Source organism: Eriocheir sinensis, unplaced genomic scaffold, assembly GCF_024679095.1.
Source record: "Eriocheir sinensis breed Jianghai 21 unplaced genomic scaffold, ASM2467909v1 Scaffold323, whole genome shotgun sequence".
NCBI classification, from domain to species: domain Eukaryota; kingdom Metazoa; phylum Arthropoda; class Malacostraca; order Decapoda; family Varunidae; genus Eriocheir; species Eriocheir sinensis.
The window spans coordinates 395,001-412,874 of NW_026111636.1; the positions used below are offsets into that span (position 1 = coordinate 395,001).

Below are 17,874 nucleotides of genomic sequence, written 5' to 3' on the forward strand. Positions count from 1 at the left end.
GCCTGGGGAAAGAGGTGGCAAGTCAGGTTTGCCCCTGACAAAACCCAGGCCATGGTAATATCACGTTCTCGGGAGGACGCGAGACAACTCCACGGCAGACCGAGATTCGGGAACGACACCATCCCTCTGCAGGCCAGCGTCGACATCCTGGGCGTGGAGGTGGACTCCCAGCTGCGGTTCGACCGTCACCTTGAAGAGGTGGTGCACAAAGCCTCCCAGAAGGTGAACCTCCTGCGCCGCATGAAGAACCTCCTCGATGCTGAGGGCCTGAACACCCTCTATAAGGCACAAGTCCGTCCAGTGATGGAGTATGCACCGCTCACCTGGATGGCCAGCGCCCGCTGCCACCTCAACCTGCTAGACAAGGTGCAGAGGAGGGCTGAACGCCTCATCAACGGCACCCAGCACCACCGACCGAGCCAGTGGGAGACACAGCGACAACAACATCGACGACAACAACAACAACAACACCCACAAGAGGGACGGGCAAGACCACCCACGAACCACCTGAACAGCCGTGAGCACCGTCGCCGCGTCGCTGCCCTGACGGTGCTTTACAAGGCACAAGTGGGCCTAGTGCCCCACCTGACGGACCTGAGGGCTACCTGGAGGAGGTCTGAGCGCAGCACGAGAACGGTGCTGAGCAACGCCTCCCTCCTGGAAGTGCCAATGGCCCGCTCCAGCACCCACCAACGTGCCTTCTCCATCGCAGCGGTGGTGTGGTGGAACAACCTCACTGCTGATGTAGATGTGACACAACTGTCCACTCAGCAGATGAAGGTTGCGTCCCACAGGTGACTACTCCTACACCCACCGTAAACATGTATATAATTGTATAATATAATCGGCAGAAGCTTTTAAATAGCTCCTCAACGGCCATGTACTAATGTACTGAACATGTTTAAATAAAAGAGAGAGAGAGAGAGAGAGAGAGAGAGAGAGAGAGAGAGAGAGAGAGAGAGAGAGAGAGAGAGAGAGAGAGAGAGAGAGAGAGAGAGAGAGAGAGAGAGAGAGAGAGAGAGAGACCCAACATAGTGAGGGAGAAGGTGTGGTACAGAGGAAGGACATCAGACTATTTACCAACATGCTAAACCAAATTTTATATGCAGGTCTTACAGTAGCGAAATTCATGCAGGCAAATCAACATACTACAGGAAGAGGAGAAGGGAACAGTTGGAAAGTTTGGTTTAGTGGGCAGCGCAACATCTGTGGTCATGTGCTGGAGAGGGACAGGAGGGGAAAGAATTATAGGAGAAGGGAACAGTTGGAAAGTTTGGTTTAGTGGGCAGCGCAACATCTGTGGTCATATGCCGGAGAGAGACGGAAGGGGAAGGAATTATAGGAGAAGGGAACAGACCCCAGGAGACGGGACACAACATCTGTGGTCATATGCCGGAGAGAGACAGAAGAGGAAGGAATTATAGGAGAAGGGAACAGACCCCAGGAGACGGGACACAACATCTGTGGTCATATGCCGGAGAGAGACAGAAGGGAAGGAATTATAGGAGAAGGGAACAGACCCCAGGAGACGGGACACAACATCTGTGGTCATATGCCGGAGAGAGACAGGAGGGGAAGGAATTATAGGAGAAGGGAACAGACCCCAGGAGACGGGACACAACACCTGTGGTCATATGCCGGAGAGAGACAGGAGGGGAAGGAATTATAGGAGAGGGGAACAGACTCCAGGAGACGGGACACAACATCTGTGGTCATATGCCGGAGAGGGACAGGAGGGGAAGGAATTATAGGAGGAGGGAACAGACCCCAGGAGACGGGACACAACATCTGTGGTCATATGCCGGAGAGGGACGGGAGGGGAAGGAATTATAGGAGAAGGGAACAGACCCCAGGAGACAGGACACAACATCTGTGGTCATATACCGGAGAGAGACAGAAGGGGGAGGAATTATAGGAGAAGGGAACAGACCCCAGGAGACGGGACACAACATCAGTGGTCATATGCCGGAGAGAGACAGAAGGGGAAGGATTTATAGGAAAAGGGAGCAGACCCCAGGAGACGGGACACAACCCCCGATTAATACCTGGTACCCATTCACTGCTGGGTGGCCAGGGGCGTAGGGTATCGGAAAAGCCGCCCAAATTTTTCAGCTCTGCCCAGGAATCGAACCCGGGCTCTCTCAGGAGGAGGAGTAGGAGGAAGGAAGGGAGAGGAGGAGGATGAGGAAGAGAGATAAGGAAGAGGAGGAAGGGAAAGAGATTAAACAGAAAAGAAGGAAGAAAAAATGAAAGGCATACAATTTAGAAGCACAAGCAAGCTATGACCATATTACAAGCTCTCTTGCTTAATAAATATTGCTGGAAATGACCTCAAGGGAATGGGCAAGGAAGGGAGGTTGAAGATACCCTAAACTTCACAAAACCTGACAAAAACAAAACAGTTACTATAGGTCTTGACTCAGAAATTCATATATGCTTCCTTACTAATGAGACTTTCTATACAACTAAGTGGGGTCATTCTTTGTTGATTTATACTGTAAAGTGCTGGCTATCATGTGTTTGAAGATACCCTAAACTTAACCTAACATAACCTATCAAAAGCCGAAACAGTTACTATATGGATTGACTCAAAAATTCATATATGCTTCCTTACTAATGAGACTTTCTATACAACTAGTGAGGTCATTCTTTGTTCATTTATACTGTAAAGTGCTGGCTATCATGTGTTTGAAGATACCCTAAACTTAATATAACATAACCTATCAATACCCCAAACAGTTACTATATGGATTGACTCAGAAAATTCATATATGCTCCCTTACTAATGATACTTTCTATACAAATAAGTGAGGTCATTCTTTGTTGATTTATACTGTAAAGTGCTGGCTATCACGTGTTTGAAGATACCCGGCCTAAACTTAACCTAACATAACCTATCAAAACCCCAAACAGTTACTATAGGTCTTGACTCAGAAAATTCATATATGCTTCCTTACTAATGAGACTTTCAATACAACTAAGTGAGGTCATTCTTTGTTGATTTATACTGTAAAGTGCTGGCTATCATGTGTTTGAAGATACCCTAAACTTAACCTAACATAACCTATCAAACCCCCAAACAGTGACTGAAAATTCATATATGCTTCCTTAGTAATGACACTTTCTATACAACTAAGTGAGGTCATTCTTTGTTGATTTATATTATTAGGTGCTGGTCATCATGTGTTTGAAGATACCCTAAACTTAACCTAACATAACCTATCAAAACCAAAAACAGGCCAAATTTGTGCCATGATATAAACCCCCCCAAAATAGATGATACATAATCTGATCACAAATGCTTTGATATATATTATGAAATGGTTTGTGTGAGAGATGATTTTTTCTCATTTTTCTCGCTTAGAGGGACCATTAAGAAACATGATCCCCGCTGCTGCCGGGTTAAATAAAAATAACCTAACAAAACATTACTGTATAAGGAGAGACCAAACCAAGGAAACTGACCTCTCTTTTGGCCACCTTTCACTATTGTCTTTGTGGGATCAGCGATTAGCGGGCTTTTTATTTTACACCTTTTTTGTTGCCCTTGAGGCGATTCTTTAGCTGTGAAAAAAAAAATGATGCGGTGTTGCTTTCTGGAGGTGACTGTGGCGATGGTGGTGGTGGTGCCCTGGGCCATCCTCGCCTCACTTGGTAACACTTGGTTGTGGTGAATTCTGCAAGAGAAGGAAGAGATCAAAGTTCTTGCACTACATGGGTAGGCGGTGGCTGAGTGGTAGCGTGCTGGGCCCACATTCACAGCGTGATGGACGACGAGGGTTCGAGTCCCACCGCCGAGTGGCTTAAAACTACCCACATGCTGTCCTGAAGACCACCCATCAACCCGGACTCTAGAGGAAACCAACTGTCCTAGTTAATCAAGAACGAGGTCCGGGGGGCAGCATGAGCCAAGAGAAGATGGTGCCACTATAAACACTTGCCTGCGCCATGACGGGCTGGGGCCGAACACCATCCAGGCCCCTCAAGAGAGCCTACCGGCGCTATAGGCGTAGACATGATTATAAAAAAAAAATTAAAAAAACAAAAAACAAAAATAAAATAAAAAAAGGACTTTATCCCACGGATACAGGCTCTGAGCTCCCTCAAGACCTGAAGTAACCGTGTATATAATAATACAGATATGCCCACAGTGCATCTTACAGGTTTGGAGAAATAAAAAAAAATAGATTTATTTGATTTAAATCCGTTTTTTGTTTTTTTTTATCTAATATGACTTTTTATTCAAATGATCAATTTTTTGGTATTTGTGTAATATATGATTCAAGTTTGTGAGGACATTTTTTTACGGAGAAACTTTGGCAATGTCAAATGAATTCATAGTTGTTGTTTTTTTACATGTCTACGCCTATGGCGCCGGTAGGCTTGCTTGAGGGGCCTGGATGGTGGTCGGCCCCAGCCCGCATGGCGCAGGCAAGTGTTTATAGTGGCGCCATCTTCTCTTGGCTCATGCTGCCCCTCGGAACTCGTTCTTGATTCACTTGGACGGTTTCCTCTAGAGTCCGGGTTGATGGGTGGTCTTCAGGACAGCATGTGGGTAGTTTTAAGCCACTCGGCGGTGACTGAAAAATCCCAGGTAGCGTGGATTCGAACCTGCGTCATCCATCACGCGGTGAATGTGAGCCCAGCATGCTACCACCAGCCACCGCCTACCCAAGATGAGTTGTCACGGGAAATCATGAGTATAGAACACTGAGAGTTTAGTAAGATCAGACACTTTAAAACATGCATGATGTTATGGTGTATGCGGCCTACTTTATGTTTTCACTAACTCGAGTCTCCTTGAACAAAGCCCACCACTACTCAAGCTGAGGAGGCATGTGTGGGGGGCACTCCAGTGGCTGGCACATCATCTTTACCGTGTAACTAGTGATATATATATATATATATATATATATATATATATATATATATATATATATATATATATATATATATATATATATATATATATATATATATATATAATGTTTATTTGTCACCTTTTGTTGTTGTTGTAGCTTGAACCATCTTTTTTTCTCTCAGCTGAAAATATTTACAACACTGGTATCACATGGCTGTAGACACCCGAGCCAATATAGAGGCACTGTTTTCTTTGCATCATTCTCATGAGGGGGGGCAAGACAGGCAGAGGCTCACCAACCTGAAAGGGAGACTTGCATCGTCGGCCCCGGCAGATGGAGCAGCCACGTGGAGCAGCCCAGAGTAACCGTCCTTCAAGCATTGAGGGACAATTTTTCTCATTTTCTGGTGTTTGCTGCTGGTCTGCTGGGTGACCACTGTGCTCTCCAGTGTAATTCTGCTCTTGGTCTGCTGCGGGTCAGACAGCCAGCCGTTCCCCTACGGAAGAGAACAGAGCTCATAGTACCGATCTTTGGGTGGACTGAGACCACTCACACACTACACACCGCGACAACGAGGTCACAGCTCCTTGCCTGACGTCGCGTACCTACTCACTGCTAGGTGAACAGGGGCTACACGTGAAAGAAGATAAACCCAACTTATCTTCACCCGGCCGGGGAATCGATCCCGGTCCTTATGGTTGTGAGCCAGACGCTCTAACCACTGAGCTACCGGGCGTGTGAGAATGAATGGAGCCCCAAGACAGATGGAGCAAGCCATTACTAATGTTAATGTTTAAATAAAAAAACACAAGAACAAGAAAAGTGAAAAGGAAAATTCTCATAAAAATGATAATAATATCAAGGACTTAATTAGTATTTCCTAAGAGGTCCTAATTTAATGAAGAGATTTTCTATCTCTTTTTCTATTACTCTCTCGGCCCCACACGCCCTCTGCCTGTATCTCGAAACACACGAGAAATTAATCACGGCAAGGAGAGGGTATTCCCGGCTGCCTGGGACTGAACCCGCGACCAGCGTGACAGGAGAGCCACTCCCTACCGAGTCGGCCAAAAAGCTACCCCCCTGGCTAAGTGGGTTATGGGGGGCTCGTTCATCAGGCATAGTCGCCGCACCACACTAAACCTTGTGGCACTTTGTATGGGGGTCCCAAGCTAATCTTCAAGGTCCTAAGCTTCATCTTGAAGGTCCCATGTTTGAGTCAAATCCACAGGCTTCAGTGGATCATGAACTGTGTGCAAATGTGAGTGTATGCAGTTTGGAAATGAATTGATCCTGGATTTATACATGAGGAGAGATAAATGCCTTGGTGAAATGGGCCAAGGAGGGTCTGGGCTACCACGAGGCGAAGGACAGCCAGAGGAGGAACCATGAGAGGGAGAGGAGTCAGAGTGATACAGTAGGCAATACAAACCTATCTCTTGTTTGATATACTACATTGTTTTTGATTTACGCAATGACCTCTTCAAGGACACAATACTCGCGTAAATCGAGAGTTACCTGTACTCCCTGCCACCCTCATCACTAGTGGGCTGCATCTGCTCACTCATGCACACTGATCATGATGCACATTCACATGCATCATGATCATTGATTTAGTGGATTTTTGTTTTTTATATATATATATATATATATATATATATATATATATATATATATATATATATATATATATATATATATATATATATATATATATATATATATATATATATATATATAAGAACATAACATAAGAACGCAGGAGTCTGCAAGAGGCCGGTAGGCCTGTACGAGGCAGCTCCTTTGACCCTAAGCTCCCGTGTATCTAACCCCACCTAATATCGCTGTCCATGAATTTATCTAGTCTAGTTTTGACTGTGACAATTGTATTGGCCAGCACCCCCGGACTGCTAAGCCTAGTCCACGCATCCACCACCCTGTTAGTAAACCAATTTTTGCCTATGTCCCTGTTGAATCTGAATTTATCCAGTTTAAACCCGTTACTTCGTGTCCTACCCGGTTCTCTTACCAACAAAACCTTATGAATGTCTCCCTTATTAAAGCCCTTCATCCATTTATAAACCTCGATCATGTCTCCACGCACCCTTCGCCTTTCTAGAGAATGCAAGTTTAACTGTTTGAGTCTTTCCTCGTATGGCAAGTTTCTCAACCCCTGAATCATCTTAGTCATCCTCCTCTGCACCGATTCTAACATTTTTATATCCATTCTATAGTAGGGTGACCAGAACTGAACCGCATAGTCAAGATGAGGTCTAACTAATGCTAAATATAGTTTGAGGAAGACTTGGGGCTTCTGTTGCTTACGCTCCTTGAAATAAATCCCAGTACCCTATTAGCTCGATTTCTAGCTTGAATGCATTGTGCCCTTGGACGGAGATCAGAGCTCACTAAGACCCTAAATCCTCTCGCACCCAGACCTGCTTATGAGAGTGTCATTTAAGCAATAGTTATGTGAGAGGTTGTTCCTACCTACACTCAGAATACTGCACTTCCCTACATTGAACTCCATCTGCCATTTATCCGCCCAGTCATATAATCTGTTGAGTTCACCTTGGAGAATACTAGCGTCCTGATCCGACTCAATTACTCTACCGATCTTGGTATCATCTGCAAATTTACTAACATCACTACTAATTCCTGTGTCTAAGTCATTGATATAAATAATAAACAAAAGTGGGCCTAATACCGAATCTTGTGGGACCCCACTCGTAACACATCCCCAGTCAGATCTTTTACCATTGATTTGCACTCTTTGCTTCCTATTGCTAAGCCACGCCTTGACCCAGTTCAAAACTTTACCCTCTACTCCGTGAGCCTGTAATTTAAGCAACAGTCGTTGGTGAGGAACTTTGTCAAACGCTTTACTAAAATCAAGATAGATTACATCATAATTTTCATCTCTGTCAACCGCCTCAAATACTATATTGTAGAAGGACAAGAGATTGGTGAGGCATGACCTACCTTTTGTGAACCCATGCTGCGAGTCGTGAATTAAGCTATGTTTCTCTAAATGCTCCCGAATGTTCCTGGCTATTATGGACTCCAGCATCTTCCCTATAACCGATGTTAAGCTAATTGGGCGATAGTTTGAAGCAACTGACCTGTCCCCCTTTTTAAAAATCGGCGTCACATTAGCTACTTTCCATAGGCTCGGCTCGGCACCGACATCTTAAAGATGTCGGTTAGTGGGTCACTGATTACATCACCTAACTCCTTTAATACCCTCGGAAATATCCCGTCAAGACCTGGCGACTTGTTCTTCTTAAGCTTATCTTTCTCATCCTGAACTACTTGCCTGGTAATGATTATATCCCTCAATTTATCGCCATCCCCGCCCTCGTACACCTGAACTCTTTCCGGTATAGTCGTTCGATCCTCCTGTGTGAATACTGAAAGGAAGTAGTCGTTCAACAATGTGCTCATATTTTCGTAATTTTCTACTAGCTCCCCTGTGTTTGTTTTCAGCGGTCCAATTTTCTCCCGTGTTTTTCTTCTATACATCTGAAAGAAGCCCTTAGGATTACTTTTCGCCTCATTTGCTACTTTGATCTCATAGTTCCTTTTTGCTATCCTGGTGTTTTTCTTAACTAATCTAGATAGTTCGACGTACCGGCCCCTGAGATGTGTTTCCCCATTCTTTATTTTCTGATAAATTCCATTCTTTAACCCAATCTCGTGTTTTAGTCCACGAGTCATCCACTTAGGATCATTGTTTTCTTTTCTAAGTGTTCGCTGTGGTATATGCTGTTCTTGCCCCTCTACTATTACTCTAACTAAATTATTGTAAGACATTTCTACCTGGTTCTCCTGGCTCTCCAATCCGCAGTTCTGGCCCTCATGAATCCCTAAATTATCCCAGTTTACCCCTTCAAGATGTCTTCGAAGCCCCTCGTAGTTTGCTCTTCTAAAATCTGGCACTAACACTGGGTTTGGTTCGCGGGTTACCGCCCAGTCTAAGCTAAAACGAACCGTTCTGTGATCACTATTTCCTAACTCTCCGCCCACCTCCAACTCACGTAGCAAGTTCCCATTATTGGTTAGGACTAAGTCTAATATGTTATCTCCTCTGGTAGGCTCAGTAACTACCTGCTTAAGGAAATTATCTTGTATAACTTCAAGAAAGTCCTCGGCTTCCAGGTCACCCACTAGATCTTCCCAGTCTATATTCCTATAATTAAAGTCCCCATTACGCAGACATTTCTACTCATACTCGCCCTGCCAATCTCCTGTAGTAATATACTCGTGTCCTGCCTGTTAAGGTTGGGTGGCCTGTATATAACTCCTAGAGTTAGCTTTTCTTTCCCTTTGTAAACGTCCACCCAAACTGATTCTGAATCCATGTTAGTTTTGACTGAGTTGTTAACTAAACATTTAAGTGAGTCTTTAACATATAGCGCAACTCCACCTCCCTTTCTGCCCCTTCTGTCTTTGTGAAACATCTGATAACCCGTTATTTCAAATTCTGATCTAAAATTTCTATTAGCAGTGTCTATCCATGTCTCAGTGATCGCTATTATGTCAAAATTTTCTGAACAAGCTTCACCCTTAGTAAGTCTTTCTTGTTTCTGAGGCTCCTGCTGTTAGTATAGAAGATTCTTAGCCCGTCCTCTGTTACTCCTCTAGAATTACTTCTAAGCTGCCTGGTTATATTATGAGCTAGATGTCCCCTCCCATTACTCATCCCCCCCTCGCCTATACTAAAAAATCCCTCAGGGTACCAAGTGCTTGCTCAAGGGAGTCTGAGAGAGCCTCAACACCCTTGAACGTCAAGTGTATCCCGTCACGGGCGTAGAGGGCGTCGTTGCCAAAGAAGAGGTCCCAATTGTCGACGAACAGCCACCCATTGCGCTCGCAGTGCTCAGCAAGTCTGCTGTTCACTGCTATCGCCCTGGACAGCCATCCATCGCCAACGCCCTCCTTGGCAGGACGCCACACACTACTGGTGACCCACCAGCGTCACGTATCCTGCCTAACAATTCTCTAAAACGCCTGAGAAGGTCCTCGCTTGGCACACGAGAAACGTCGTTTCCGCCACAGCTGAGAAAGACAATGGGGTTCGATCCCTCGCTTGCCTCAATCCTGTCTGATATATGGCCCACCCCTGCCCCTGGGAAACACACCCTCGTCCTGTTCTTATCCTTGGAGCAAAAATACCTGTCAACATAACGAACCTGACTATCACCAACAACAAGAACCCGACGGTCGGAAGGGGGCCAGGAGGGGTGGGTGAAGGGGAGGGAGAGCGGGAAGGTTGGGGAGGGACCTGCTGTGAAGAACGAGGAGAAATTGTGGAAGAGGTGGAAGGTGGAAAGGGGGAGGAGGAGGAGGAACAGGAAGAAAGGGAGGGTGAGGGGGGGGCGGGAGGAACGGACGAGGAGAGGGCGGAGGATGAGGGGGAAAGGGAGGTAAAGGGACAGTGTTGGAGGGAGGGACGAGCGAGGAGGCGGAGGACAAGGAGGAGAAAGAGGGGGGTGGAGGTGGAGGAGGAGAGTGGGCGGGAAGAGGGGAGAGGGGGGACGGAAGAGGAAGGCGAGGAATTTGAGGCGGAGGAGGAGGAGGGGGAGGGGGAAGAGGAGGAGGAGGAGGAAGGAGGAGTAGGTGAAAGGGAGAGTGAGGTGGGGGAGGGAGGGACGGACGAGGAGAGGGAGGAGGAAGAGGGGGAAGGGGAAGGTGAAGGACAGGTGTGGGAGGGAGGGACGAGCGAAGAGGCGGAGGACAAGGAGGAGAAAGAGGGAGAGGAGGAGGAGGAGGAGGGTGGGCGGGGAGAGGGGAGAGGGGGGACGGAAGAGGAAGGCGAGGAGGAGGAGGAGAAGGAGGAGGAAGAGGAGGAAGAAGAGGAGAAGGAGGGGTGGGAAGCGGGGAGATCGGAGATGGTCGAGGAGGAGGAGGAGGAGGATGGGAGGGGCTGCTGTGTGGGTAAAGACAATACTAGAGGGGAGGAGGACGAGGAAGAAGAGGAAGAGGAAGGGGAGGAGGAGGAGGCGGGGCTTGTTGCTGCTGCACTAACCAGTAAGTGTACCTGGGCGGCGAGAGTCGTAACCCTGTTCTCTAACTATATGATCCTCTGATCATCCTTCTGAGTCTTAACGCAGAACCTACAAACGTCCTTGGAAAGAAAGTACTGCTTGGCCATGCGAAGGCCACACCCAGAACAACGCTTGAGGGACGTCATGGTGAAGGTATGGGCGAGGCAAGACGGAAACAATTAGGCGCGTTAAGACGATAACAAAGTACGCAGCTGCGGTGAGGTCGTCAGGTCAAAAATGTGTATCTAGGAAAACAAACCAACAGCTGCTGTGAGGTCGCAGTCAGGTCAATTCCCCGGGGGAAAGGGTGTGTCTCGGGTAAAAAGGCGCGGTTATTTCTACCCACCAAGACAAAACATAGGCCAATATTAATATACTGAGAAATCACTTATGTAAAGAAGATAATAACTGTGTTCATTAACTGTGTGGATTATCTAGTGTTTTGTGTGGACTTAGAAATTAACGTAGCTTGGTGCGTCTGATTCACGTAGTCCTATTATCACAGCACAGTAAAGTATCCTAATAATAGAAGGAGAAGAAAACACAAAAACAATATAAAAAACACAAAAGCAATATAAAACCGTGTAGCACTGGGTTGGCGTGAAAGAATGTTGAATTTAGTGTAGATGTGGGAAGCTTAATACACTTGTCCTAGGAGTAACTGTGGATCACTATCTAACTAAGTAAATACTAAATCAGAACACTTAGCGGTCTGTAGTAGAAGGCAGGGTAATCCTCCTGGTTTTATATATATATATATATATATATATATATATATATATATATATATATATATATATATATATATATATATATATATATATATATATATATATATATATATATATATATATATATATATATATATATATATATATATATATATATATATATATATATATAGCCTATGCAAATCTTTCACGCCAACAGGAAAATCAATCTGGGCTTATCTTGAGGAGGTACAAGGGTTTAGACTCCCCTGATGGCATCATTGACAGCAGCAGGCCAGCACCCTCAGTCCATCTCCAGGGTATGATGTGAGAGCTTCTTACCCCCACGAGCACTCCCTGTGGGTAAATACACACTTCTCAGCCATAGGACACTGGGTGAGGTGAGGAAGAGGGTAAAGGTGGACCTGGGACTTGACGTTACCAGGCTACCAGTGAAAGCCAAATCCGTGCCAATCGCAGCGGACGGGTTAAAAACTAAGTGAAAAACTGACTCTCAGGGCAAAGTTGGAATATGAGAAACTGATTAAAAACATACAATTCATCTAAATATCCTAGTTCAGGGCTTTAGTGTTGGAGTTCATTCTCTACGAGTTATGGACCTGGAGTAGTGAGCACATCCCACATGATCTTGAACCCCTGAAGGGTGGGTGTTTTGACCACAAGGGCTCACTCAGAGGGGGGAAAATTGGGCCACAAATAGCTGTTCTTCAAGCACTCATAATCCTTGAAATAAACATCTTATGGATATACATGTAATACCATGATGTGCAGCATACAATGAACTCAATGGTGAAAGCAGCCTGATATGTGTGATGCCTGAGCGGGCCAAGCCAGACCTATTGCTGGGCTGAGCCTGGTGGACGGGACAATGTACTGGATGGGGGACTCACGCAAGCTAATTTATTATATAACACATGAAAGTTTACTTTTTAGGTGTGCATATGTTGTACATATCTTGTGCTCTGTCTGGCTGGCTATCTTGGTTAGACTCTCTCTCTCTCTCTCTCTCTCTCTCTCTCTCTCTCATATACAGGATACAGGATTTAAAAAATCTATACATTTCAAGACAACCTATTTCTCTCTTGAAAACATGTATGTGTAGAAAAACATAATTTTCAATGGGAGTGTAACATATGAAATTATTTTTTTTCTTCTAATGTTTACTAATATTCAGATAAAATAATAATGGCAGGTGTTGCTTGGTGCCACTGGGAGTCAGGAGTGCAAGCAAACATTTTGTGTAGTGTTTGTTTTCTGACTTGTGCTGCCCACCTGTGCCTGGGAGTTCCCTGCCTGGCTGGCTGTTTTTTTTTTACTGAACATGTAATCACCAGCACTAGTGTGAATATGTTTAACCCGGTAGCAGCGATGGGCCAAATTTGTGGCTTTACCGCGTACCAGCAACGGGCCAAATTTTTGCCATGACATAACCCCCCAAAATAGATGAAGCATAAACTGATCACAAATGCGTTGACATATATTATGAAATGGTTTGCGCGAGTGATGATTTTTCTCATCAATTCGCTTAGAGGGGCCATTAAGATACATGATCCCCGCTGCTACCGGGTTAAGAATAGATATGACCAGTTTGAGGCTGAACAGAAACAGAGAAGAGGCACCAGGCCCTTATGACTCTCTTGCCTCTTATACTTTCACTGGGTAAGCATCTTCACTCAGGGTCGGACTGGCCTATGTGCCCGTGTGCCAATGTACTGAGGGGAGGCGGTGGCTGAGTCGTCAAAGTAACGGCCTCGTGTTCAGGAGGACGCGAGTTCAATCCCCGCCCGGTGCCACCAAGCTGGGATTTTTCAGCCGCCCCCGAGTGGCTTAAAACTACCCACATGCTGTCCAGAAGACCACCTATCAACCCGGACTCTAGATTCTAGGATCAAAGATGAGCTCCGGGAGGGCAGCATGAGCCAATGCAAGATGGCGCCACTATAAACACTCGCCTGCGCCAGAACGGGCTGGGCCGACCATCAGGACCTACCGGAAAGAAGCCTTGGACCGACCATCAGGATCCACCGGGAAGAAGCCTACCGGCGCAATAGGCTGCAATGTAAAAAAAAAAAAAAAAAAAAAAAAAATTTTTTTATCTGGTCCCACTTCTGCCGAAGCGCTCTGCAGGACCCACGTATTTTAATTAATTAAATTTTCAATATTGATCACAACTTATATGCTAAGTTAATTGTCAATGGCACATGGGCCCCCCCAAGGTACATGTGTTGTGCGGCAACTATGCCTGATGAACGAGCCTCCCATAACCCACTTAGCCAGGAGGGTACCTCTTTGGCCGACTCGGTAAGGAGTGGCTCTCCTGTCATGTTGGTCGCGGGTTCAATCCCAGGCAGCCGGCGAATACCCACACCTTGTCTTCATTAATTTCTCGCGTTTTTCGATACACGCAGAGGACGTGTTGGGAAATAGAGGAAATATAAAAAGAAAATCGACCGGAGCATGACACATGGGCCCCTGGACTTAACCCATGCCAATGTGTATTATTTGAATATTTTGATATTTTAGCTTACATGGGCCCGGGCCCCTCCAGCCACTAGATGGCACGGCCCCCTTCAGCACCCCAGTCCGACTCTGTCTTCGCTAGGTAAGCACGTCAGCGTTGCCACGAACCCGCGCCATGAACCCTTGAAGCTCGATTGCAAGTTTACCGTTGATGAGGTTTCAGGCCCAGCGCTCCACAGGGCCACAACATTATAACAGTAATATTAGCACCTAAAGTTGTCCTCAATCCTCATATTTGTTAAGTCGTAGGATTTAGTGGATAAGTGAGTTTTCAGCGCTTTCTTGTCTTACGTAACAGTGCCACACCTCGCCTAATCGCCCTTACCGGAGCACCCGGCAGCCCACACAACCCTGATGACAATGAGTGTGGTAACTGCCCCAACAATAGCCACTTTTAAAGCGCGTTATGACCAGCGTTCCCAGATTATCGTACTCAGAGCAGCGTATTTTCTGCTTCCCCACAACTATTGCAAAAGGAAGACACCAGTAATTAACCATTTCAACGAAAACTATAAATAACTCTAACTATTGAGGTGGAGGAGACTGTTTTGAGGTCGGAAATCGGTAAATATAAGCGGCTGAGCACGACAATCTGGCAACGCTGGTTATGACAGACACCTTGACTTGATTAACTAAGATACTGGCTAACTAGTCCTAAGAGGTGGGGGACATCATACGAAGTCCTCTTAACTCCCCACTATTTATTCCTAGCTAAGCATTCCTAGATAAGACAGACACGGGGGAAGGAAGGACGGAGGGAAGAATAAAGGAGGAACCAGTGAGCGCCATGACCTCACCTGTCACTCCGCCATCACCAGCTTGGCCATCTCCACCTTTCTCTTGAGCCGCTTCTCCACCTCGGGTTTCTTGGCCGTCATGAAGTAGAAGAAGGCGTTGCGTCTCTTCTGCTTGCCCATCGCTGCCCGCCAGGAATACTCAGGAGGTGGAGGAGGAGGGAGAGCACAGCCGTACGTCTTCCCTCGATGGTGGTGGACGGAGCACTGACTCGCAACGTCGCAAGTTCACAACCAGCGTTACCATATTCTCGTACTGGGCATAACATTTTCTTCTGCTTGAGGCCCAAAACTGTCGACCCTACACTGATAACGATATACATTCACAATTAGAGTTCAGATGGTTAATTATCGATGTTTATCTGCAATTGTTATGGGTCAGAAATAGGAAAATGCGATGTTCTGAGTACGACAATATGGCAACGTGCTCGCATCGTTGCCAAAGTGTCGTACTCAGCTGCTCATTTTTCCCGATTTCAGGCAAAAAAATGTCCCACCCATAAAACTAACGATACTTTGATTTCCCAACAAAAACTCCTAATGTGTTCAGCAGATGCAAACCTTTCCCTGAGTTGTGCTATAGCAGTGTCCGAAAATGGGAGAAAAATAGCTCTTCGATAGTACTCCTATGATTGATGATTGATTGATATAGTTTATTGTTGCAAGTAAAACATCAAAGGAGAAGGGAGGACCATGCCATTTGCTGTTGGAGGGTTTGCCTTAATTATGTTTCTGATGACCACTGATTGTTCAAGGCTTCTGGCTTCCGTACCTTTCCTCAGCTTGGGCAAAAAGTTGGTTGAATTTATTTCCATCACGATAGGACTGAAATGCATCTATGCAGCTCTGTACACTTCCAAGAGCACCATCAGTTCTTGTTGTGACCCCTGCAGCTTTTCTGGCAAGGGTTTAGTGACACTTAGAACTGAGCTGAGCACTTCCAAACTCATGAGAAAACCTGGGTCACTTATTGCTTTAGATTAGGCTTGGCTGCTGATTCTTCACCTAACGTGTTCTGCAGTAATTATTCTTAATCATTATTTCATTATTTACCTACCTCATTAACTGAATTATCCGGGGCATCAGCCGAGTCAGTGGTGACTTTCTTACACCAGATAGAGTACGTACGTGAAGCGTTTTGTGGCCAAGGAGGAAATATGTAAGGAATGGAAAGGCACAAATCCCAAGCCTGCGTGAATTCCAGGAATGACACACGCTATAGAAAAAAAGTATTACATAAACAGAAAATGAAGTCTATCAATCATAATTTTCAGAAATTTGAAATTTGTGGTCAGAAAATATTATACGGATAACATGAATAGGCTACGTGAGCCTACGTCGTCAATGAATGTTTCTCAAAATAGATCACCTGCTCTTATTCAACTCAGCAGCTCCATTGTTCAGGTGCTGAACATACAATAGTCACTCAGCCACTCTACACTGTCCACTGTCAAGCACAAAACGGTCATTAAAGGTGGTAATATAGCGGCAAAGGTCGACGTCACAGGTCCCATACGCGTCTCGCGTCGCCTGCCACTCTCCCCGTCATAATACAGAATCAATTACTACATACTCACCACTGTCACCAGACAAGTTCACTTGGTGCCTCTACAGTATAATTATATAGTCCTCCAATCACTTTGACTGCACCTTACACCTAAAATCAAGTAAATTTGAGAGGCAAGAAGGAGAGAAGGCACACTTACGACTTTCGTGCTCTCTCTCTCTCTCTCTCTCTCTCTGCCAGAGCCATCCCATCTCGTATTCCTGTCACCCGCCACTTGACAGCTTGACATCGCAGCACTCTACACACAATTTTATGAGCCCATCATTTAACGCCTTACTTTTTTTTTCACTCAGAGCAAACCTTATGTCCTACCATTAACTCAAAACAAAACCAAAGGGGAAATAACTCGGTCACTCGGTGCCACTGAGCTCTCAACTACACACACACACACACACACACACACACACACATTCGTAGTCGTAATACTAATATAAATATTCCTATTATTTTCCCGTAACATTTATTTATTCATTATTATCCCGCCCCCCCCCCGTCGGCGATCACGGACCTCCATCTCTCCCTATCATCAGCCATTCTCACAACTTCTGCCACACTGAGTCTTCCATCCATGTCTTGTGGCAGGCTGTCCATAAATTTAATTCTTTGACGTCCTCTCGCTCCTCTTCCTTCCACTCTTCCAGGCAAACAGTCACTTTCTAGTCCTCTCCTTCTTAGCACATGACCCAGAAACTTTAGTTGTCGGCTTCTTATACTTTTCGTTAATTGCTTATCTACTGCTGCTCTTCGCAGAACTTCCTGGTTTGTCACACTCTCCGTCCAGGGAATTCTCAACATTCTCCTTAAAAACACATTTCCGCCGCGTCTATCTTTTTCTTTGTATTTGCTATAATTGTCCATGTTTCGCAACCATATAGTAAAGATGACCACACAAAACATTTTAATAATCTCAATCGCATCTCCATATTCATACTCAAATTATTCAACAGTTTCCTCATATTTCCGAATGCCGTCTTTGCTATACATATTCTCCTGCCTATTTCCTTCTCACTTCCTCCGTCTTCACTAATCATGCTCCCAAGGTAATTAAATTTTTATACTTGCTCAATAACCCTTTCACCAATCCGTATCCCCACTCGAAATTTGCTTTTTCTTTGTAACCACCATAACCTCTGTTTTACTGCCATTGATTTTTAGCCGTTTTCTCTCGCAACTCTCCTGTATCCTGTTCACCAGTGCTTGTAGTTTCTCCTCTGAGTCAGCCAAAAGTACAGTGTCGTCTGCATACTTTATATTGTTAACATTTCTACCTCCAATTAAAATTCCATCCATATTTTCCAATTCTTCTGTCACTCGTTGATCGTATAGAGAAAAGAAGTCTGGGGACAGGACACA

At 45.3% G+C, this 17,874-nt stretch overlaps 1 long non-coding RNA gene across 2 annotated transcripts in view; it reads right to left on the reverse strand.

Moving 5' to 3' along the window:
• The window catches only part of LOC126991699 (uncharacterized), a 17,430-nt gene extending 2,287 nt beyond the window's left edge, over positions 1-15,143 (reverse strand). Inside the window, exons 1-3 of one of the 2 annotated variants that reach the window (XR_007745766.1) lie at positions 14,958-15,143; positions 5,162-5,358; positions 3,466-3,677 (exon numbers count right to left, since the gene is read on the reverse strand). This is a non-coding gene — a long non-coding RNA (uncharacterized LOC126991699). Of the gene's footprint in view, positions 1-3,465; positions 3,678-5,161; positions 6,275-14,957 lie in introns of those variants that run through there. The other variant, XR_007745765.1, reaches the window with a different exon arrangement.
• Positions 15,144-17,874: the final 2,731 nt, after the last annotated feature.